This window comes from Pelodiscus sinensis, chromosome 4, assembly GCF_052426305.1.
Source record: "Pelodiscus sinensis isolate ZL-2025 chromosome 4, ASM5242630v1, whole genome shotgun sequence".
Classification (NCBI taxonomy): Eukaryota; Metazoa; Chordata; order Testudines; family Trionychidae; genus Pelodiscus; species Pelodiscus sinensis.
Genome location: NC_143055.1, coordinates 134,959,405 through 134,982,895, shown reverse-complemented (window position 1 = coordinate 134,982,895; position 23,491 = coordinate 134,959,405). Strand labels below are relative to the sequence as shown.

The window sequence follows — 23,491 nt, the reverse complement described above, 5'->3', positions numbered from 1 at the left end:
AAATATTGTTCAAGTAAAATACCGGTTTCACACAAGAAACTGAGTTACTGCGACTGGCCCTATTCTAGGAGAGACACTGACAAATCCCCAGACAATGTAGTATGCTGAATAGAAACATGAAAACAAGCGAGGGAACCTTTTTTTCTATTGCTGTAGGCATCCCTAACTAGATACCTGAGCTGCAAACTCCAGAGAGTCTATATAAGCGAGGGCTGAAAAAAGCATTGGTGAATGTAGTATTTTGCATTGATGAGAATGACCTTCAAAGTATAATCCTATAGCCAAGCCTTCTGAATGTCTATGAAAGAGGTCAGATATCAAATCAAAATGTTCTCAACGTGTTAATTGTCCCGCTCGATCCTCTAAAGCCCTATTGACACAATATACTCTTAGAACTTCTAATGTCTAAACCCGTTTGGTCACTAAATGGATTCCAAGTCCCCGTGACTCTAATGAGAATTTTGCTGCACAGGGATAAAATATTAGCAAAAAAAACCTGTGTGCAGCTAATTAGTGCAACAAAGTGCTTTTGAGTTCAGAACATTTAACTGAAGCTTATCAAGACCACTATAAATTACTAAATAGCTATTCCAAGTCTCACCACATACATTACACCTCTTGTTACACAACTCATAATATTTGACATTAATAGGAACAGTAATGGCCGAGATAAGTTTTCAGCCACTTTCACTGCCTACTACATGCAGCTGAGGTGAATTGTTTAAATAAATAGGAATTTACCTTGATACATCTCTTTGTCTACCCATGTCTTTGGCACCCAACCGTAGTTATTTAATACTTGTTGTCCGACAGAACGTTACCGCACCCCTGTACAAGAGTGAAAGTATTAACCTTGCACTGTCTTGGTGACATTAGCATCGCATCTCCAGGAGGGTGGAATTGCTTCTCTCATTTTGAAAAGAGGGAGCTGAGGCAGAGTGAGAGAGAGTTGGATTTTTGAGAAAGCCCAGAGGAATTAGGTACCCGATTCCTACTGAAAGTCAATGGGAGCTAGGCACCTAAGGCAGGCAGAAAATAAGTTTGAAAGCATCATGTAAAATCAACTGCCCAGGGCCAAACAAGTATTCCACGCCAAAGCCAGGAATAAAACTGGATTTTTCTGGCTCATGGATGTTCTGGTTAATTAATTTGTGTGACAAAACTACTTAGCCTCCCAGCCCAACTCTGGGACCTGCCCAAATGCTGGTGGCTGTACAGGCCTGTGGAGGCAGACCTACAGAGCTCACAAAGGAGATAAAACAGCCGACGGGAAGGCTTTCCCTCTCAGATCACAGCTCAGGAACTGACACATACAAGAGGGGCCAGAGTGCTGATGTTTTCAACGGTTTGGGTGTTGCTGCTCTCTGAAGTGCACCGCTGCAGCAAGGCAGAGTGGCCTCCCTCCAGACCTTAGAAGGAAGGGGCCATTACGACTGCAGATTCGGGAGCTTAAGTTAATTTCCAAAGGGATTTGGGCACTCAGTGAATATCCCATCAGCAGTGGATGTACAAAGGGGCTCTAAGGCATTACGGAACCCACCACCCGGCAGCATCCACAGAACCTCCGCTTCTCGTAGAAACCGAGGGGCTTCCCAAACACCAGCATGGCCCTGGCTTCCCAGGGAATGGCCTGTGGTTAGGGGGAGGTTTTTTCAAAGGGTGGGTTAGTGGCCACATCACTCTCAGTCCCTGGCGCTTGCACCTCCTTCCCCATGCCTGAAACTCCAGGCCTTCCCTGGCCCAGCATTACCCAGCTCTCTTGCCTGCAGCACCTCCTCTCTCACCCCTTCCCAGGGAACTCCTCTCCTTCTTGGCCCAGGGGCTGCTGGGCCTTTGGCAGATATGGCCAGTCCATTCAGGTGCCTAAATGGGCACTGATCCTTTCTGAAAACCTGCCGCTCCTCCTCCACCCATGGTGTGCAGAACACTGGTGGAAATCCAGCCCCGAGCCTCATTTTGCTCCTTTTGGCCAAGGCTCTCAAAGGCACATGCCTAAAATTAGTCTTTTGAAACTACAGTGGTCTGATTCTCGGAAGGGCTGACCTCTTGGCTGCTTCCCCCCCACCCCATGTTGTCTTGCTAAGAGTGTCCTGGTGTAAAAAAAAAAATCTACTTACAAACTGGAGATTTCAGCCAAAAACCTCAATAACGTTAAAATACGGTGGGTGCTAGATTTCTGTTGTGCCAAGACAATACCACATGCATGCAGTTCCTTGGAACAAAAAAAGGTTCAATAATGTGGTCAGAAGAAAATCATTCTCAGCATATCTTAAAGGAATAAAAACAGGGCCAAGTCCTCGTTGGAGAGACTCATCATCTGATAATCTGAATACTCCAACAATGGCCTTTTTCAGCTGGCAGAGAATAACCAGTCAAAAAGTTGCAGCTATGCTGATCAATAAACCTGAAAAATTCCCTTAATAAATTAGCTTCCAGACAGCAAGGGGAAGAGGGGGGTAGGTCTTGTCATGCCTGGTACATTTGCCTTCCTTATGCTTAGCGGATGAAATTAATCACCAGCACTCAACCTAACTTCACCCCCACCCACATCAAGGGGAGTTTTACCTTCGATGTCAGTGAGAGCAGAGTTAAGGCAGCATTGAGCACTGTTGAAAAATCTTACCCAGCACTCCTGTTTTGTGAGGTTCTGAGATTCTCCTGCATGCTCCTGAGAGTCACAGGAACACGGACTCAGACCTTGCAGAATCAGCCCCGTAAGACTCACTTGATTATATGCTTGGGGGGTGGGAGAGAGGGAGGAATCACTCAGTACAGAGGTCCTGTGCAAAGACATCTCTGTTATTTAAAGTTCACCGGTGTAAGTACGGCAGACGGTTTGCAGAGGCCACCACCACTACGACAAGTTTACCCTGTAAAGAAAAGTGTTCCCCTGGCACCTATTATGAGGCATTAAATACCTAACTAGAATAACCAGAGCAAGAAACTATGAAATGGAAATGTTACCTTTGTGCCTTGAGAGAATCGAAATGAGCGAGAGAGTCCTCTAGCCTCTCACTGTATTTGACCCACTTCTTCAATAAGCTGCAGTAGCAAGCTATATTCCAGAATAATTGCTATCAGATTAGAGAGTGTCATTTTGCTCAGCCAGGCTTCCAAAAGAAGCAGAGCTGGTGTGTTTCTAAAGATACACTGAAGACACAGCTAGGAACTTTTGTGATTCTATGTATTTACCTAAGAACCAAAGGCCCATCTAGCCTAGTGTCCTGTCTTCCAACAGTGGCCAATGCCAGATGCCCCAGAGGGAGTGAACAGAACAGGGATCCACTCCGTCACCCACTCCCAGCCTCTGACAAACAGGCTAGGGACACCATCCCTGCCCATCCTAGCTAATAAGTATTTATGGACCTAACCTCCATGAATTTCTAATTCTTTCTTGAACCCTGTTGTAGTCCTGGCCCTCATAATATCCTTTGGCAAGGAGTTCCACAGGTTGGCTGTGTGAAGAAAAACATCCCTTTGTTTGTATTAAACCTACTAATTTCACTTGGTGACCCTTAGCTTCTATGTTATAGGAAGGAGTAAATAACTCTTCTTTATTCATTTTTCCCCACACCAGCCATGATTTTATAGACCCCAATCTAGCATGGGCTCTAGCCCAAGGATCTACACTTCAGTCAAAGAGCCCATTGCCTGGAACCCCATGAACCTGAGTCAGCTGACATGGGGTACGTCTGCACTGCAATTGAAAAACCATGGCTGACCTATGTAACAAGGATGCCCTAAAGACTATCACTGGCTTTCAGGGTCCAACTTTAAGGTGTCCTTAAGTTGGGCAGCTGAAAAACAGAGACAGAAGAACTCACCATTCACTTCTGACAAGATAGGCCCAATGTAAAATAAGACTGAAGAGGCACAGGGGGCCGGCCCATTGAGTCCAATGCACCGATTTTAACAACAAAACACATTTTACTACTCCTGTTAGCACTGCAAAAGCGAACGCTCCTGGATTCTATAGCTTGCCAGGCATCCATAACCAGTGGTGACTGAGGTGCCAGCGCTCCTCTGGGCCTATCCAAGAAGGGCAGTATAATGTTACATGGCAACTTCTTGAGATTTTCAAAACACATAAATACAGAAAATGGTTAGAAGTCTAACAAACTAATGGTCTCTTCTGATTGTTTCAGTATTTGGTGGGGAAGATTAGGCACAATCTAAATAAGCATTGTTACTGAATAGTACATTATCTTTCCTATCATTTTACATTATCTACATAAACAAAGTACATCAAATTACTCTTGTCTGTATCCCCTTCTGTGTTTATTTCAGCTGATGCATTCATAGAATTTCATCCTATTACCTCAAATATTTCCCTTCTTTCATTTTCATTGATAGCTGTAAAATTTGATGCCCTCACAGCTGGTCCTGTGAAGACATGTGCTGAATTTATTCTGATTAATTTCAAAATATGAAATCCCCAAATCTGGAACCCTTCCCAGCTGACACAGCTGCCTAATTCACGCCTCAGGTCAGGGGGCTGCTCAGAGTAGCAGGGATGCAACGAGCACAAGAGGGGGCACTTGCTGCCCCCCCGATTTCTGCTGTGCCCTGAACTCCTCTGCCCCCCAACAGAACTTGTAAATGTGCTTTCCTGCTCTCAATGGTTATGCATAATTGGAGATGAGACCTCCCGCATGTAGGCTCATGGAGGCAAAATGCTTGGTTTCTGTTCCAGACTCCAGAGAGGCGGTGCAATTCCCATGCCTTCGTGGGACACCACTCTGCAAGTTAGAAATGGCCAGTAGTCAGTTAATTGAAACTCAGGCCCCTTACGATCAATGGGTTCTAGGAGGAAGCAGCCAGCCAGCTTGACATCCCTTCTGCTACAGCCCTGTGAGAGGCAGTTTCACCTCCCTTGCCCACCAGTCCTGCTCCATAGAGTGGGGTGGAGCCCCCAGCTCCTGTCTACCCCTTTCAGCAGAGCTCCATGTGCCCCTGGAGGGAGAAAAGAGGTGGGAACAGGCCCTGAGCAATGGTCCCCGACAGGAGCCAGAGAAGAGCAAGGGAAGCGCCTTGCCTCCAGCCCCTGGATGCTGTTAGCTGCGTGATGTAGGACCCAGTCACACATACCTCCCCCATCACGCCCCTGAACAGTGAGAGTTCCAGGCCCATGAAGTCACCCGCAGCACCCAGCAAACTCCTGCTGGGAAACCTGGCTTTGACGGGAGGGTATAGCTGGAAACATACAGGACAAGATTTGGTCCCACCCCAAGGAACACCACGCCTGGCCTTCCCAGCTCCTCATTCGGCCCTCAGTCCGAATCCCTACCGCACGGCTTGGGTTCATCTTGCTGCCACTGCCCTTCTGGGGTACTGCAGCCGTGCCGCACAGGTGTGCGATTATCTCCATGCATCAGCATCAACCTGACAACCCCAAGGAACGAACAAGCCCCAGAAATGCCGGTTTCTGTTGTATCTAGTGACATGGCCATGGGGGGGGGGGGAGGGGTTAAAGACGAGGAAGAGCTTTTGCAATGCAGGCTCATGCTCACTGATTAATCTCATCTTAAGGGGGAGGGGGTGGCCTGAGAGGCTTCGCGTTCGGTTCAGATGTTCAGCTACTGACCTGGAGCCTATTGCAAACTGCTGCTGAGCCTGGGCCCCATTGTGCAGAGCAAGATTTCTTGCCAACCCTCATGTACAAGCATCAGTACTGCCCATTCCCAGACAAACCGCCAGCACCTGGGTGCTGAGCTAACCCAGAACAGTCAATTCCTGTCCCACACAATTACAGTAGCTTGCCAATTGCCATGGCAGCTTGGCACCAAGAAGCAACAGCCCCCGAGAGAAGAGGGGCAGCAGCAGAACTAAAAGCTGATAAAGCACCAGCACCTGCTGGCACGGAGACGTAGTGTGGAACCCTTGCAGAGGAGTGACTGTTGTGCATTCGTTGCTGGGGGTTTCCCCCAGCAGATACAGCTCCATTGTATTCAGGTTTGGAGCTACAGGGGGAAGTGCTGGCAGCACTCCAGCGGGAAGGGGGCTCTCTCTGGACAGGGAGGTTAATGCCTAGCAGGCCCATGGCAGAGAAAGCAGAAGAGCATTTGAACCGACGGCAGGAGGCAGGAGGCAGGGCAGCGGGAATGACTGCAGGGGACACCAGCAAGCGGCGTGTTTCAACCGCTGCTGTACAGCACCCGGGGTTAAAACAGTAACACACATTTTATGCAGAGAACTTGGTCTCGGGTCACTCACCAGCCAGCGCGTCCCTTGCCGCCAGGCCTGGGCCTGCAGCCCTGCCAGCTCCACGTCCCCTGCTGTCGCGATGGTTGGCCTTTTCCCTCGGCCCCAGCCAGCTCACTCAGAACTTCACCCCTCTTGGGGCAGCCCAGAGTCCCACAGAGCAGAAGTTCAGAGCCCCTGGGCAGTGTTGTCAGCACCAGCCTGGGCTCTGTGGTGCCTGCCTCAGCTAGCCCCTTTCCTGCAGGGTGTCCAGAGACCTGCCCTCTCCTCTAGCATCTAGCCCAGCAACCCGTGTTAAACCACCACAGAGCTGCCCCGCACCGTCCCTGGGGCTGCTTCCTACCCTGCCCCTCCACACGTGCCTCTGCCCTGGCAGTCCAGCTTTTTCCTCAGGAGTTTGCAGCCCCCCCAGCAGCCCGGCAGTTTGCTCTGCAGCCTTCTCATCACAGCTGGGACTGGCCCTGCAATTAGCAGCCTCTGAGGAGGTAACTGGCCTGCCTGTTAACCCCGTAGTGGCTGTGCTGGAAGGGCTCTGGAGACTCATGGACTTTAAGGTCAGAAGGGACCATCAGGACCGTCTAGTCTGACCCCCTGCCAGCCTCTCAGAGCCTGATTCAAAGGCCACTGATGTCAGGGGGAGACTTTGCTGATCCCAGTGTGGTTTGGATCAGGTCCCTAGCGTCCTAGGAAGGAAGAATAAATACGTATCAGCCCCCATTTCCCTGCAGCAGGCTACCCGGCAGAGGTACTGCTAGGGCCTGCACGGCCTGGCTGCCATCCAGGTGAGGGCCAGAGAGGCAGCTGGACCATCCCAATGGCCCCATTCACTATCACAATGCAGGGCTCTGGGTACTGAGCAGATATAAGCACAGGAAGTAGAGATGCAGCCCCCGCAGATTTTGCACCCGACTTCCCCACACCAGGACTCCTCCAGCCCTGGGTCCAGCTTCTGGGCAGCTCCTGTGGGGTCCTCCTGGCCCCAGGCACTTTTCTGGACCCATGGGGTCTTGCTGCCCACAAGCTCTGCCTGCCCTCAGGGTTCCGCTGCCCACTGGCCCCCCTGAAAACTCGTCAGCCCACTGGCCCCACCAGCCCCGGGGTCCTGGTGATGGTTGCCAACCCTCCCGGACTGGATATTGAGGACAAGCTCCTCTTGCATTTGTGCAGAGAGTCCCATGTCATCCCTATCGTCTGGGACAGAGCGGATGGCTTACTGCTCTAGGTTTGTACAGCACCTAGCGCAATGGCATCCTGCTCCTGATGGGGGCTGCTGGGAGCTACCACAATACATGTAATAAATAAATCATAATAATAGGATAGCAAATGCAGGGTGTTCAGATGGGGCTATGGAATGTATCATCCGTCTGACGCAATGTATGGTGCATTATTTCCCATCCGTGGGGGGAGGCGGGAAATAGCTAGAACGGTAAGTACATAGGGTGAACTGCCCCCCAGGTGCAAATGGATCTCCATATTCTTCCCCCACTGACAAAAAAGGAGCAAAATGGTATATTTAGGAAATGTTACATTTACAGATGCTCTCTGTAAGCCGATTCATTTCATAGCCCTTCATATTGCACGTGAAGAACTGAGACGATGCATTTGTTTTCATATCACTCCAACTGGGCACATCAGTGCAGTTAAGAGGGTATTGCTCCGGATGTTTACTTGCACTCTCCAAGGTATATGGATAGGAATGCCAACAGAAATGTTTTAAAACAACTCGATTCCACCATCAGCTTTTTGATTTGGACAGAAAGAAACGAAAAACTCAAAATTACCTAGAACTCTCATGAGACCAGCTCTTGCATGATACCACTTCCATTGCTATTCCCAGGAGGAAACATGGTGGTGGAACTAGATTTCCAGGCCGGGGGGAGTTTCTGTTAAATTTTTTTGAATAACATCGTTGTACTCTTATCTAATATCTTCACTGATCCGCTCGGCAGGTGGTAAAATAGATTATTGTCTCCAATGCATATTATGCTCATTTTATCATTACCTTCTTCTCTTTTGTCCACCCGTTTTGCCCCGCTCTAGGTCCAGGGTGGGAGCTCTTTGGAGCAGTTTTCTGATTAGCTCTTTGTCTAGCTGATGGCACAAGGCCTTGAACCATGGCTGGTGCTTTGAAGCACGATGGTCACACAAATTAATAATCTGTATTTTCATTCTAGAGGGTGTCATCCTACTTATTCGTATTGAAATTTTGAGTCGGGGGGTGTATTTCTTCAGAATGCACAAGAAATGTGGAGCATTCCCAGTTTCTCATTTCTTAAGAATAACCTTGCAGCGCTAATGAAGGCAGATGACAATGTGTACAAACTGTTTGCCTTAATTGTTTTGAGTTCTGTGGCTTCAATGGGAAACTTCTTTTAGGAGCTTAATTACTCCCAGCGCTGCATGCCTAGCACAGCGAAGGGATCGAGTGCCACAATGAAGGGAGTTTGGTGGGTTTGATCTTCTCATTTTCTGAAATCCGGCGATCATACACACTTGCCAGTTATTACTGCAGAGCCGTTCCTTCCCTTCCCCACCATGGAACTGACTCGCTGCTTGCATGCTGATGGGGGAGGAGAGGGGGAGCTGTTTTCTCGGCCTTCTGTTGAGGAATAAGAGCTGTTTGTTCCAAACCAGGCTGGGCTTCGGGAGGCCCAGCAATTAGCCAGAATACGCTGCCCTGGTTGCCTGCTCGCACGGCCTTTCCAAGGATGGGGGGGAGCCCCGCAAGAGTAATTTGCTATCTGCGCACGGTGATGGAGATCCATAAATTGCAAACAGTAGCTTGTAAGGGGCTAGCAAAAGGAAGCCACCTCCTGACATGGAGCCAGGGAAGTACAAGTTCAGTCTCTGAAATCCAGGAGTCTCTGGTCTGGCAACATCCATGGTCTGGCAGGCCAGGTTCAGGGGCTGGGCTGGTGTTTGGGAGCCGGCGTAGTGGGGAGCACAGCCCAGGCCAGAGGCAGTGGAGCCGGCAGCCAGGAATACAACCCTGGACAGCGGGGGCAGCACAGTGGGGAGCGTAGCCCTGCCCAGGCCAGAGACAGCGGAGTCAGCACCCAGGAGCACAGTCCAGACTAGAGCCCTGGAGTGCAGTCCAGACGGGTGGCGAGAGCACAGCCCCAGCCGGAGTCAGCAGGGCTGGGGGCAGTTGGCCTGCAGTGGGGAGCAGGGCTGACACCTGGAAGGGGGGCCTTGACTCCCCTGGTCCAGAAAACTTTGTGGTTCAAGATCGTGCAGGTCCCGAGGGTGCCGGACCAGGGAGGTCACAAATGTAGATCCCTTTAGCTGATGTAAATCAGTACAGCCCCACTGGAGTCAATGGAGCTACACCAGTTTGCATCAGCAGAGGATCTAGCCCAAGAAGTTTGGAAGCTCTCATTCTCCACGCAATGCTACCGATATGGCCGTGCACAGGAGCTTCCCACAAACTTAGGGGTACAACAGCAAGCCCAGGGCCAGTGGCTGGCAGGAGGCCCGCACGAGCCGGCAGACAGAAAGCTGAGCAAGCCTGCCAGCAAAAGGCAGAGAACATCTGCTCTGCATCAACAAATGGCTGGGCTGCAGTTCTGGTTGCAGAGACAGAGCAGCAGAAAATCCTGTGGCACGGACTGAGAGGCAGCAGAGCTTGAGCAAGTGGTGGGACACAAAAACCAGCCGGGGTTTCCTGGACAGACAGCTCCATGCAGCCCAGAGGTTGGACATAGTGCCCAGGGAATGCTTCCGTTAAAGTGAGAGATGCAGTTGTAAGAGAGAACAGCATGGCCCGTTCGTGAGCGGTACATTCTTAGCTAGCGGAAGGACTGGGCTGAAGCAGTTTATGAAGCCAGACCAGTGTACGTGTGGCTAGTTCCTTGTGTTAAATCCGGACAGAATTCAGACATAACCATAAATGCTTTTCACCCACCAGGATCACACCTGCTTCTCTAGAGAATGCACCTTTCTACGGAGAAGCCACAATTCGGGCATCCTTCAGGGATAAGTCAAAATAAGACAAGAGGAAGTGTCAGCTGGTGCATCCTGCATTTTCTTCAGTCCTTGCCAATAATTTCAGGAGCTAGATATCCACCAGCTTAGTAGCCCAAATTCTGAAGTGAGTCCTGGGAGTCTAGGAACAGTCACAACTGGTGAAATGTATACCTCTTTCCGGTCCCTTTTACATGTGCATGGTTCCAGCGTGGGGACCTGTTTGGCCAGTGCTTCTCACCCTTTTACATACCACAACACCAGCCACCTTGCCCCCCTGCCCATCTCTTATCCCATACAAACAGGGTCTAGGCAGGACATTTCTACTTACTCACATGGGAAAGTTGGGGGTGATCCCCCCCACACACACACAGTTTTACAAGCCCACTGTGCTCCCTGCTTTAGGCTCCTTTACTTACTCAGTCTCACCCCCATTTACCAGATGTCTGCCTTACACCTCAGCTGTGCCGTTGCATGTACAATGAGAGTAAGGAGTCTAAATTGGTGTTGCCTCCACACTGAAGGACCAGGAGCAAGTCCTCTGGCAAGCAAGCCATTAACAGGGGTCACTTCCTGCTTCTTGAAGTGCAAATTACATTGCCCTACTTGAACTTACATTTTCTTCTAGCCCCTTTGTGTTTCAATGGCTCCAGTTAAGATCCATTACACGCTAGGAAGGAACTCTACATAGATCTACAGTGGACTAAGCCAGGCTGTTTGACCCCACCACACAAATCACTTTACAATTTTTTTGCAAATAAAGCCTGGTGCATTCTCTCTCCCGTTCCTTGTGCAGTGACATTACTTGCTGCTGCTTGGGAGTATTTGAATGACAGCTGGTTTATTCATGAAAATGTTTGTTCATCCAAATGTAGCACAGAGGGTTGTTTGCCTGAAAATCTCACCTGGCGAACATTAGTTTTATCGTTTGTTCTGTGATATTTGTCAGTTGTGTTATTCGTTATGTACCTGTTTCAAAAATCAGAAGTGGCCAGTCCCGGAGAAGAAACATGACTATGTAAGTTAGGGGACCAATTGCAGAGCAAGAATAAGAATAGCAAATAGGCAGTGAGGTCAGTTAGCAAAGAACCTATGTGGGATGGGGCCCACGGAGAAGTTCTAGTTCAGTGATGCCTGCATCTTATTGGTTCAGGAGCCAAATAGGCATCAGCATTACTCAAAAGAGCCATAATTGTGTGAATTCGTTGTTTCCTTTATTACTGCGCCGTACACTCCATCACACAGTGTTTTGATATCATGTGCTGCAAACAGGCACAGGAGACACAAGAAGGACTCCCTTGTCAGAGGGCTTGTCTTCACTTACCCTGAGAGTGACACTCCAGCAATTGATCTCCTGGGGTTTGATTTAGTGAGTCTAGTACGGACCCACTAAATCGACCACAGAGGGCACCTCCCCCCCCCATGACTCTGGTATGCCACCAGGTCATGAGGTATAAAGGAAGTCACCAAAAGAGTTTCTCCTGTTGACCTCCTGCAGTGGGGACACCACTGAAATTTGACCTATGGTACATTGACTTCAGCTACGCCATTCTCGTTGCTGGAGTTGTGTATCTTAGGTTGACTGTCTCCCTGGCTCCGCGTACCTAAGGCTAAACAGAGCTATCTGTACAACAGGATGACTTTCAGAGTGGTCTATCACCCATGTGAATAAATACATTGCTTTGAAGACAGTTCTGCCTCTTCTGGGGCAAGGATAGTTAGTAGCACACATTTGGGATCATGTATTACCTAGCAAATGTATAGGACTAAAGGAATGCTTTTGTACAGATTAAGATTGGTTAATGAACAGAAGAAAAAAACCATCAATTTTTGGATGATTTATCTACCACAAAGAATTCGGTCAGTTCTGCACATCATTTCTAAATTTGACCCTTTTATTCCAAATTTGCAAGTATTTGAAGAAACAAAAATAAAATGCTGCCAATGTACAGCAGCCTGCATATTGTCTAAGCCCAGAATCCTTGAATTGTTGGGTGAGACTGGAAAAACCTGTCTTTTGTTCTATTCTTTGTCTCCCATTCTGGAAGCAAGTCTGGCCTTAGTAAAAAATGTTTTAATTCTGCTTCTAACCTGCTGTCTCAGAGGGGGCTGTTTGCATTGTTTGGAGTCTGACTGAAATCAGGACCAATTCAAAAATTTTTTTAAATAAACACAGAACAAAAAGGGCAGAACAAATATCCCAGGGCAGGTCTGTCATATGCAAATCAATAAACAAGAAGTGTTAATGCCCGATGACTGGTAGAATAGGCACAAGGGACAAGAGAAGGTTCTCTTGCAGTTGACATTCGCAAATTGTTAACAATGCACATTTCTTGGTACGGTATTTACATAGCTTAATGGCGTTTTAAAAGGTCACAATCTGAGCTGTAGACGTTTTGGAACTGTGACTTCCATGCAGTTGTATTGTCGAATTCTTAATTATATCCTTAAAGCGCTGACACACAAAGGAACTTCCACAGCAAATACTAGAGTCTCTGGCTCAACTTCCTCTTTACACTTCCATATACCGTGCTGAGGGGTAAAAGGACCCACAAACGGGCTTCTGGCAGAGATGAAATTGAGCCTGTACCCTCTACTTGCAAACTGGAAATACTAGCATTTTGGGGGTGAGCACATCCTAATCCTTCTCTTTTGCTTCTGGCACCTGATTCGATGTTATCAACTCGTAGGGAAGGGGCTGCAAAGTCATGGGAAACCAGAGTTGTGTTAGGTACACCAAGATTGAAGCAAGCCTTGTTGGATCCTAGTGATTTTGGGGCTTGGCTAAAACATACCTTGCCTTGTTCTGGACACTTGATGAGATCTGTGGCCCAGACAGAAGCAGGTAATTCTGCTGTAATATTCTATTTTGAAAAACCCAGCTCTGGCTGATGCATATAACTCATGCCATTCCATGTATGACCCTCACTGGGTAATCACAGAAGTCATACATATACCGACACTGCGGTTGTCAACAAGAATGAAACCTGAGCTCTTCGACACCAAGCCCTGGTCTACGCTGGGGAGTTATTTTGAAATAGCCCCCCTTATATCGAAACAATAAGTGGAGCATCCACACTACCAAGCCGTTATTTCAAAATAAGGAGCTGGTGATTTCAAAATTGGTACTCCTGCTTTCCTCAGGAAATAACGATAATTACAAAATAGAATTTGTGTGGATGCTCCATTGCTGCTATTTTGAAATAACTATTCCTCAGAAAAAATGAGAAGTCCTGTGGCACCTTATAAACTAACAGATTTATTGGAGCATAAGCTTTTGTGAGCAAAGATCCACTTCGTGAGATGCAAAGTGCCCACAGAAGTTTATGCTCCAATAAATCTGTTAGTCTGTAAGGTGCCACAGGACTTCCCATTGTTTATTCAGATTCAGACTAACACGGCTAGCCCTCTGATATTCCCCAGAGTAGTCTGAAGTAATTACTCCCCAGTGCTTCTGGGGGCTCTACGTCGAGGTAGGGCGTCCACAATAATGCAGCCTGCCTCGGACTAATTTTGAGGCTCTCCCAGTATGTGGACATGCTATTTCAATATTATTATTTTGGGAGTTATTAAATTGGTTTTAGTTGTTTTGAAATAGGTTCCTAGTGTAGACATGCCCCAAAAGAACAGTCTGCTGAGCAAAGTAGTCCACATGTTCCCTAGGGATAGTCACCAGCGAGTAGCATGATCTCACACACAAGCTAGCATATTACATATTTATAAACAGCTGTAAGGCCCAAGCATGGAGAGTTGGATATGTGGCCAGCCTGTGGCAGGCTAAGGAAAGTGCATGTTGCCATTAAGACTGCAGGTTGGGTTGTTCCTCATGGAGGAGTCAGTTCCAGCTTCAATAAGGCAGTCAGGGTGCATTTGGGTGCTGTGTACATTGGCATCTCAAAAACCCCACATCAGTGCCCTGGTAGCTTTCTCTGTCTACTTAGAACTACTCTGTCCCTGCACAACACTGTCTAAAGATGGCTAGACACAGAGGCACACTGGAATAGGAGTATCAGAACTAGATGACAGGAAACCAGCAGCTTGCACAGACTGCAGCTTAGCCCAGAGCACTGGTTTGACTACGCATTCACGTTTTCACTCACTCAGTTTGCACAGTGAAATCCACAATGGCATTCCTTCGTGCAGACTCGCAGAAGACAGCTCTGAAAAACCCTGGTCAGTCCCAACTGTCCACAAACCAGCAGATATGCACAAGGTCTACACTGCAAAACAAAACCCGCTGCACTGCTTCTTAGAGTCTGGGTCTCAGTGACTCAGGCTCACAGGACTTTCAGCATGTCTGTGCCACTAGCTTTCCTACCATGAACAGGAGTTAATTGCTCCAGGCTCGGAGGCTGGGGTTTTCTTTGCAATGTAGGTATACTCTATGTAAACTTTGTTCCTGTCCCAGGTCACAAAAGTCAGCAACTAGTCATCCCCTCTGAAGCAAGACAATGTGCTCAAAACAATATGTTGGGGTGAGGGATGTAAGACCGTCCAGGAAAACTTGGAAACTGCCAACCTGATCTTGCAAATGGAACTGTTGTAGAAATAACAGCTTTATGGTTTATTTCAGCTTCCACTGGTTGTGATGGTGACAATGGATCACCCTCTAAGGAGTTCTCTACATGAGAAAACTGGCTAGAATTGCAAAAGCCGAATAAACTGTTCTGCAATAGCTATTTCAGAATAGCTCCCAGGGTGAACACTCTCTTCCAGAACAAAAGTGATTTTGCTCCAGAATAACTACTCTGCTTTGAAAGAGCATGAATTATTCTGGGATAAATTAATTTCTATTCTGTCTACACAGGGATTTGGGGGGTGACTGGGTGGGCCTACAAATTTGCTCTAATTGTGAGCTTAACTGTAGAAAGCAAGTGAAAGTTCATAAAGTGTCACTGAGACGGGGCATGCCAACCCTGCACTGGCCAGCGAGGGGTTAACCAGGCCTGCTGAGCAGAGCAGGCCCCACCCCCATGGCCCTGTTGGGCATGCTCCAACTGCAGACCTAGTATAAAGGCCAGAGGAGCAGCTCAGTTGGGGCTGACCACTGGAGGGGAAGGAGCTCCTGCCAGAACACAGAAGCAACCGCCCCCACTGGCACAGTTGCTGCGCCAGTCACAGTCACAATCGCAGCCACAGCCGCAGCTGCCACAGGCCACAGCTGCCACGTCAGCCACAGCTGCAGTTACAGCCGCAGCACAGACTATGCAAGTCCAAACCACAGGCCACAGTCGCAGCAACCACTGCCAACACAGCAGCATCCACTAGCACAGGTGGGGACTACACTTGCCAGGGGATTAAAATAGGAGGCAGTCCAGGGCAGGGAGCAAGAGGCCTCCCGGCGGACTCAGATTGCTTTGGGGAGAATTCTCCACTGAACCAGTGGTGGGAACCACCTACCTCTGACAAGGCCCTGGGCTGGGGCCCAGTGACGAGGGAGGGCCCAGGCCCTCTACCCCCCCGCCTCTCTTGCTCCCCAGAGTATGGGTCTTACATACCCTGCAGACAGGGGTGCCATAGACTCGGCTGCTGGGCCACACTACCCTGCCAACCAAGGTGTGGTGGACTAGGCCCTGGGCCATAACACGCAGACTAGAGGGATTTTAGCCAGGGCTAGGTCACGGGGGAGAAGCCAACCTATCTGGCCCTTCAGGGGAGGTGGGCTGTACACGGCGTGACAGTCACAATAACCTACAGCAACAAATGTTGGTGGGAAAAAGTACAAAATGGAGACAGACTGTACAAGTCCAAACCAAAAGGCCAACTCATACCATCATCCCTACAAGCTCCAAATGAAACCCACCGACCACCTGAGATAAACCTTTTAACAGCAACACCCACAGCAGTCTCAACCCATTTCAACTCACTTCTTCCCTTTTCCACAGAGGATAATTATTACCATTTTGGGTACCATCTAAGTGAGGTCTGAGAAGGAGGATTTTCCTGCTAAAAGCTCTCTCCCACTGACAGAAAAGGGAAGTAGGATGTTGTTCAAATGAAACCCTTACTTACTCCTTTACTTGTCAGATACCTGACCTGTTTGTCCTTTTCTTTTTCTTTAATAAAAGGTTGGCAGGATTTGTAATGGCATGTTGGCCATGTTACTAGCCAGGGTGTATAGCAAAGCCGGAGCCTGGCAGCAACACTCTTTAATACTGGACAGTGACTAGTTTATGTAACTCTTTGGCCAATCTACTCCATTTAAATGAATACAATATGAAATAGAGCAAACAGTAATTCTGGTTAACATTTCCTTCTGTAGGCAAACCCTTTGGGAGATAGGATCTGGTCCCCTAGGAATTCACCGAGAGTCAGAGGTCTAAATGAGGTCCCTTTGACACTCCCAGCTCGAGGATATTCTGTAACAATCATCAACACATCTATGCCAGTCTAGTCTGTCATAACATGCTTTCCCGCTTCAGCTCCTACACAAACAAAATACACATTTAGACTCTTCCTCCACTCCCTTGGGAGACGGTGGATAGACTATGTAGCCAAGGTTAGTTAATGAGCCATGTGTTATTGCACCATATCAAAGTCAGTTAAATATGCTTGATTCATTTCCTTACATCTCTTTATGGGGAAAAAACTAAGCGAGCAAAAGCATGTGTAGAGTACAGACATCTAGATACATTTCAAATGACAGTATTAAAAACCTAAATAAAATGCCAGAGTGGATGGGAAGTGATGGGCACGGACTGCAGCATACAAAACCATTAATCAGCTCACCCCACACAGCATGAGCCAGCAACAACAGTAAAGCTGGGTTTTCAAAGACACTTAGCATTAGTCCAAATCTGCCCCATTGAAATCAGTGAAAAAATTTCCACTGGCCAGTGGGATATGAATTCGACTAGCACTGGGTGCTTCGGGGAATCTGACCTCTGGTCCAGTGAGAAGCTTGGGAAATAAGATGGCTATTTCTTAAAACTCCCCACATCCCAGATACTGGGCTTCAGAACTAATTATTAATATCGAATCTCATTGTCACTGCTCCAGCATGCATCTGCTCATGGGTATTCTCTGGGACAGTCCTAGGGACGGCCAAGTAGGGTGGTCACCCTAGGCGCTGATTTCCATAGCACTGTGCCATTTGGCTTTTTTTCTTCTTTCTTGTTTGGCCCTTTTGGTAGCTCCACAACAGTGCTACTGCTGGATATCACTTTCAATTTGGTATGTCCCAGCAAGCACATCAGAGAGGAGATGGTGCTCTTCCCCATCATCGGATCGAATTCAGTTAGGAGAGACCTGTTCTTCCAACTGTGTAGCCACGTGGTCTGAACAGAGCTGTCCAACTCACTCCTCTTGCTTTCATTTTCAATAGACATTTTGTTCCAGATACAAGGTTCATATACAAACACGGTCATGAGATTCCTCCGCTGATAAGGACAGCAGTACATGTGCCACGCTGGGTATGTCTAGACTGCAGTCACTGGGTGGTATTGCAGCATGAGGAACCAGCTTTAATCGAGCTAGCTCAGGGACTGTGGCAGCATGGGCTTCTGGCAGTTATGTAGATGGAATATATAGGCCCCCTGAAGATCTTAACATGACCAGATCACTGTCCGGCATTGAACAGTGTTAAACGAGGTTCCAGGATTGGTATACAAAGCCCTCCGCCTGCCAAGTGCCACGGCAAACACACCATTTCAACCCTTTTAACCTTTTATTAATGATACTTTTTGCAACTGTATTACAAACAAACAAAAACAAATCCACCACCCACCTTGCTGGGATATCTTAGCAGGAGTGTTGTAAGCAAGTCATGAGAAGTTATCCTCATGGGAGAATGGTAGGTGGTGGAATCTCCTCTCTGGAGATATTTAAGAACAGGTTAGATAGACATCTGTCAGGGATGGTGTAGATGGAGCTTGGTCCTGCCTTGAGGGCGGGGGGCTGGACTCGATGACCTCTCGAGGTCCCTTCCAGTCCTATTATTCTATGATTCTATGCTCTGCTCTGCACTGATTGGGCCTCAGCTGGAGTACTGTGTCCAGTTCTGAGCCCCACATTTCAGGAAAGATGTGGAGAAATTCGAGAGGGTCCAAAGAAGAGCAACACAAAAGATTAAAGGTCTAGAGAACATGATCTATGAAGGAAGATTGAACAAATTGTGTGTGTTTAGTCTGAAGACAAGACTGAGTGGAAGGCATACCAGTTTTCGAATACAGGATTGTTCTTGTTAACCTCTGAGGATAGAACAAGAAGCAATGGGCTTAAACTGAAGCAAGGGAGGTTTAGGTTGGACATTAGGAAAAACATCCTACCTGTCGGGTGGTTAAACACTGGAATAAATTGCCTAGGGAGGTTGTGGAATCTCCATCAGAGGAAGTTTTTAGGAGCAGATTAGACACATACCTGTTGGGAATAGTCTACTCCTGCCGTGAGTGCAGAGGATTCTTCCTACACTTTTCTGCTTCTAAATCAAAAAGAAAGAAAAACGGTTAAAATATTTGAAATGTAAGTATTGAATATGGCTATTGCTTTACTGACATCTCTTGGTTCCTTTCCCTTTAGCCTGTGAGAGTCCTTCGAAGGAAAAAGCCTCATCTGACATACTCTCTGAGGCAGTCCTAGCTGTCCATTTTGGGGAAAGAAGAAAACGTTAGTTGAGATGGGCCAGAGCAGTTGTCATTGCTGTTTTTGCTCAAGCCCAATCTCGTTCTTTAGAATCCAAGCCAGGAGAAACACACACAAGGGACGAGAAAAGAACAGCACAGATGGAAAAGGCAGCTTCTGTCTCTGGGTTTGACTCTCACTTGCTGTCTCATTGCTGGAAAAACCCAGGGGATGCCCAGTCCAAGCCCTGCCAAACTTACACCGGCATCAGGCTGTTTGGGTCATTGAGTCTAGCTGCCTCTTTCTGGTGGCAGGCTCTCATCCATGTTGCAACACATGCAGTCTGGGTCAGCTAAGCCAAACTCCCACTAGACAGGAACCAAAGGGCAAGGGGTCAGAAAGAGAAAAACTGAAGTGGGGAAGGAAAAGTTGCATGTCGGAGGTGGTGGTTGGGATTTATCTGGAGCCAGTAGTGGTGAATGTGGTGATGTCATCTGGGTCCTTTTGGGGCAGTCTGGCCAGGACATCACTCAGGATTAGGACAAAGATGGTCCGGGGTTCCAGGAGCCAGTGCGGGGTGGCAGGCACGATAAAGAAACTCGCTGCTTCCCCTTCCTTCATCTTTCAGACATCAGCATTGGCTTCTGGCCACTTGCAGATGTTCCTCCTCAGTTCTATCTTCAAGTGAAGGGTGGAATGGCCTTCCCTGCATTATTCTGTCCACCAAGTAAGCCTAATGACCAACAAGTTCTGGTTTATTGATTTCTGGCCCGCACTTCCCCTGTGGTGAGACATGATCTCAGCACAGCCCCTGAGTTATTATCCATAGGTCTTTGTTGGTTGCACTAATTCAGCCTGCCTCCCTTTTGCAGCTTTTCTCATTAGTGTTTATGATTATGGCTTATTGGGGAGGTGTTATGAACTTTCACTTGCCACTTACAGTGGTGCTCTCAGTAGGGATGTGAACAGGTAACTGGTAACCGATTACCCGGAAAGCATCCTGCCCACTTTTAACCTAACATTTAACCAGTTCGCTGATTAATGGGGATTTTACATCCCTTGCTCTCGATCAGGATACATTTGTAGACCCAATTATTAAAGCAGGCCACAAAAGCCTAATCAGAGCCCTGGTTAATATTCATGGGGGCTAGTCTGTGCTAACGCCCCTGCTGCTCCGGGACTTGGCTAGCAGTCTGAAAGCTAGCCCCGGTATCGCTACACAAGCTGCAATCAGATTGGGACTGCATTCCTGACGTGCCCTAGGTGACTTTTTGTGCATTCATTTTTAGGCCATCTTCTCCAACCTGCAAGAGGTGGGCTTGCTTCAGCCCTGCATTGATCTGGTTTTACACTGGGATCAGTGGAAAATGGGGATAACACCGCCATGAATCACCTCTGCAGAAAGGGAACAGGCTTATCACACCTATTTCCTAATGAAATGGTGTAACACTTGAGGGGCTGCCTTGCTGAAGCAGCTTTCGGTGCCGAACCTGCTCACATTACTCCCTCAGAAGAGTTCCTTCCCCACACTCTTCTCAGGAGAAGAGAAAAAGTCTGAAAGCAAAGGTACAGAAGTGCCCTTATTTATTTTTAATCTTTTCCTGTGATTTATTATCTGGGACACTGGATTCTCCCCAGAGACCAGGGCTCCTGGGTTGTGTGTATTCAAGACTGCCATTTATTCATTTAGGTCCTGAGATCTGAGCTTGCAATATCTGATGTTACAGCAAAGTTCTCGCCGGCTCAGGGAGTTTGTTAAATGGAAATTTCACAATTGTTAAAAAAAAAACCTGCTTTCCAGGGGAAAATGTCAGTAACAAGCTGATGTCTTTGTGTTTGGTAAGCACCTTATTGTTATCGGCGAGTGTTCGGAAGGAGGCAATGGCTTTCCCGACTGAAGAGTGCCTTTGGTGTGCTAGGGCGAGCGGCGTGGCTAGGCGCTCCCCCAGCACCAATGGAAATGACAAATATAAAGGGTGTGTGGCGTGCTCGGTGTCAATGCCAGCCAAGTATAAAAATGAGTGTGACGGATTTACGGGTGCGAGCACCTCGCGCCCCCTCTTTTTGACTCAGCGTAGAGCCGGGGGCGGGGCTCCGCGGACCCACCGCCTTCTTTCTTCTCCTTGTCCCCAGCCCCCTGGGCTTGTTGACCGGGCCGCCCAGGAAAGGGGTGCGATCGCCTCTCGACCCGGGATGGCCGAGAGGGTTCGGCGAACCCCGAGTTCAGGCCCCCTCCTTCGGCCAGGGGGGGGGTGTCCGTGGTGTCTTAGGGGGTGGGGGTTGGGGACCTGACCCGCGCCAGCTTCTGCGGCGGGCACCGTCCGTCCTGCTTCCGGCTCTTGAGGGTCGTAGGAAGGGTGGGGGAGTGGGGGACCCGGGCCCGCCCTCACCACCGGGTCCCAGCCCGAGGCCCTAAGTGGAGTTGGCGTCTACGAGTCGCCCTCCACGGCGGATGGGGCGGCAGCCCCCGACTCCTCCGCCCACGGGCGCCAAAAGGGCCCTGCCTCGGGCTCCTTCCACTCCCTGCTTGTCCGCCCCGGCGATGGGGCTGATTGGGGTGCACTCACCGCGCCGAAGTCTCCGGGTGCGTCCCAGCGCGAGTCGCCAGCTGCTGACTCCTTCCTTCTTGATCGCCCCGGGGGCCGGGCCCTTGGCGCCCCTGGAAGCCAGGGTCGCTGCCTCTTCGCTCCTGCCCCCTCTTCCGTCTGCTCGGCCGCCATCTTTATGGGCGCCGGGGAGTGACGTCCGGGCGTTCCGCCCTGTCCGTGCGCCGCCGCCGCCCCCGCCCTTTCCCCAGCGTGGGTTCGTGCCCCGTTTAATGCCGCCAGCCGAGGCGGGCGGGCGGGCTGGCTGCTTCCGCGCGGCCCGCCCCCTCCCCCGCTCCCGGCGGGGTGCCCTGGGTTGGGCTTGCCGCGGCCCCAACTTCGGGGCTGCGATGCCGGTCGGCGCGCCGCTTGCGGCGCGCGGTTTCTCCCGAGGGGGGGGGAGTCCCGCTCCCTCCTCTAGTGCGGACCCCGCCGGGTCCGTCACAATGAGCAATGGGCAGCTTCACAGTTTTGACACTATTTCCATTCATTTCCTCCATGAAAGCTGCAGCCACTGCCTGCTCCTCCAGATAGCTCTGGAGGACATGGCCCCCTTCCTCTTGGTTTGCTGCACATGCCTTCTAGAATCCCCCAGATTTCAGCTGGAAACCCAGTCTTTTCCCTGAGCCCGGCCCACATCCCATAAACACCAGGGAAATGCTTTTCCTGCAGGAGACTGCCACTTCCCCAGCACAGAAGCCCACGGCATCAAAGGGAACAGCATCGCCTGTGTGTGCAAAGAATCCAGACACTGAATTCAGTTCCTGCTTCTGCCTCTCATTGGCCAGCCCTTAGGCCCCGTGCTGGATTTCTCTGTGCAGTGGTTCTCCAGCTGTACAGTTGGGATAACCACTTTTCCATTGTCCCAGACATTGCCTGTCTGGCTTAGAGTCAGAGAGGTTAAGGCCAAAGGAGACTATCAGTTCACCCGGTCATAACAGGCCACCTCCTGGATGTTACAAGCCACCAAGCCCACGCAGCACTAAAGCGGACAACCACAATTAGGCCAAAGCATTGCAGCCAAACAATGTGTGCCTGAGGCAGAGAACAGGAGGGACCAAAAAGCACAGTGCATGAGGCTCCTACAGGGGTAGGGAATTGGTATACCCAGCTCTTATCAAGTGACCTGCACCCTTTCTACAGAGGAAGGTGAGAAAATCCTCAAGACCCATGCCCATCAGACCTGGGTATGTACAGCACTCTGCCCAACAGGCCACTGATCTCAGTGAGTGCCCTGAAATACAACAGGAATGCAGATAAATAACAACAGTGTTCAAAATATGACTTGGTTTTATTCCCCATATGGGTGGTGTCTTTGTGAACGGTGAGCCAAAGATGAACCAAAATGGCAGAAATGTTCAGTGCAAAAGGGTCTCCAGCAAAACGTCATCACTCATGTTACAGAAATAAGGGGTAAATAATAGACATCCTGATGCTGACTTGTTCTTTATCCATTCTGAACACAATACACTGGTTGGGTGGACACAATGCACCGGTAAGGAGTTCATTCTGGGTACACATACAAGTAGTTGGCAACAAAAGTGATTAGGGGCATGGACGGCTGCCATATGAGGAGGAATTAATAAAACTGAGACTTTTCAGCTTCAAAAAGATATGAGTAAGTGTGATATGATAGAAGTCTATAAAATCATGGTGGGTGTGGAGAAAGTGAATAAAGAAGAGTAATTTATTCCTTCCCATACCATAAGAACTAGAGGTCAGCAAGTGAAATTAATAGGTAGTAGGTTTAAAACAAGCAAAAGGAAGTTTTTCTTCATGCAGCGCATAGACAACCTATGACACTCCTATTCATTCCTAAGTGGAGTACTTTACATTTGTCCTTATTAAACTTCATCCTATTTACCTCAGACCATTTCTCTAGTTCGTCCAGATCTTTTTGAATTATGACGCTATCCTCGAAAGCAGTTGCTATCATCTGCAAAATTAATAAGCGTACTTTCTATGCCAATATCTAAATCGTTGATGAAGATATTGAACAGAACTGGTCCCAAAACAGACCCTTGCAGAACCTCACTTGTTATGCCCTTTCAGCAGTATTGTGAAACATTAATAACTACTCTCTGAGAACTGTTATCCAGCTAGTTATGAACCCACCTTATAGTGCCATCTAAGTTGTATTTGCCTAGTTTATTGATAAGATCACAGAATCATAGAATACTAGA

General features: G+C 48.7%; 1 long non-coding RNA gene across 5 annotated transcripts in view; it reads right to left on the bottom strand.

The window, feature by feature from the left end:
- The window catches only part of LOC112546584 (uncharacterized), a 387,426-nt gene extending 380,747 nt beyond the window's left edge, over window positions 1-6,679 (bottom strand). For 3 of the 5 annotated variants that reach the window (XR_012903930.2, XR_012903933.2, XR_012903932.2), the window contains exon 1: window positions 6,214-6,676. This is a non-coding gene — a long non-coding RNA (uncharacterized LOC112546584). Of the gene's footprint in view, window positions 1-6,213 lie in introns of all 5 variants that reach the window. The other 2 variants (XR_012903931.2, XR_003090320.3) reach the window with 1 other exon arrangement.
- Between the last annotated feature and the right edge of the window lie 16,812 nt (window positions 6,680-23,491).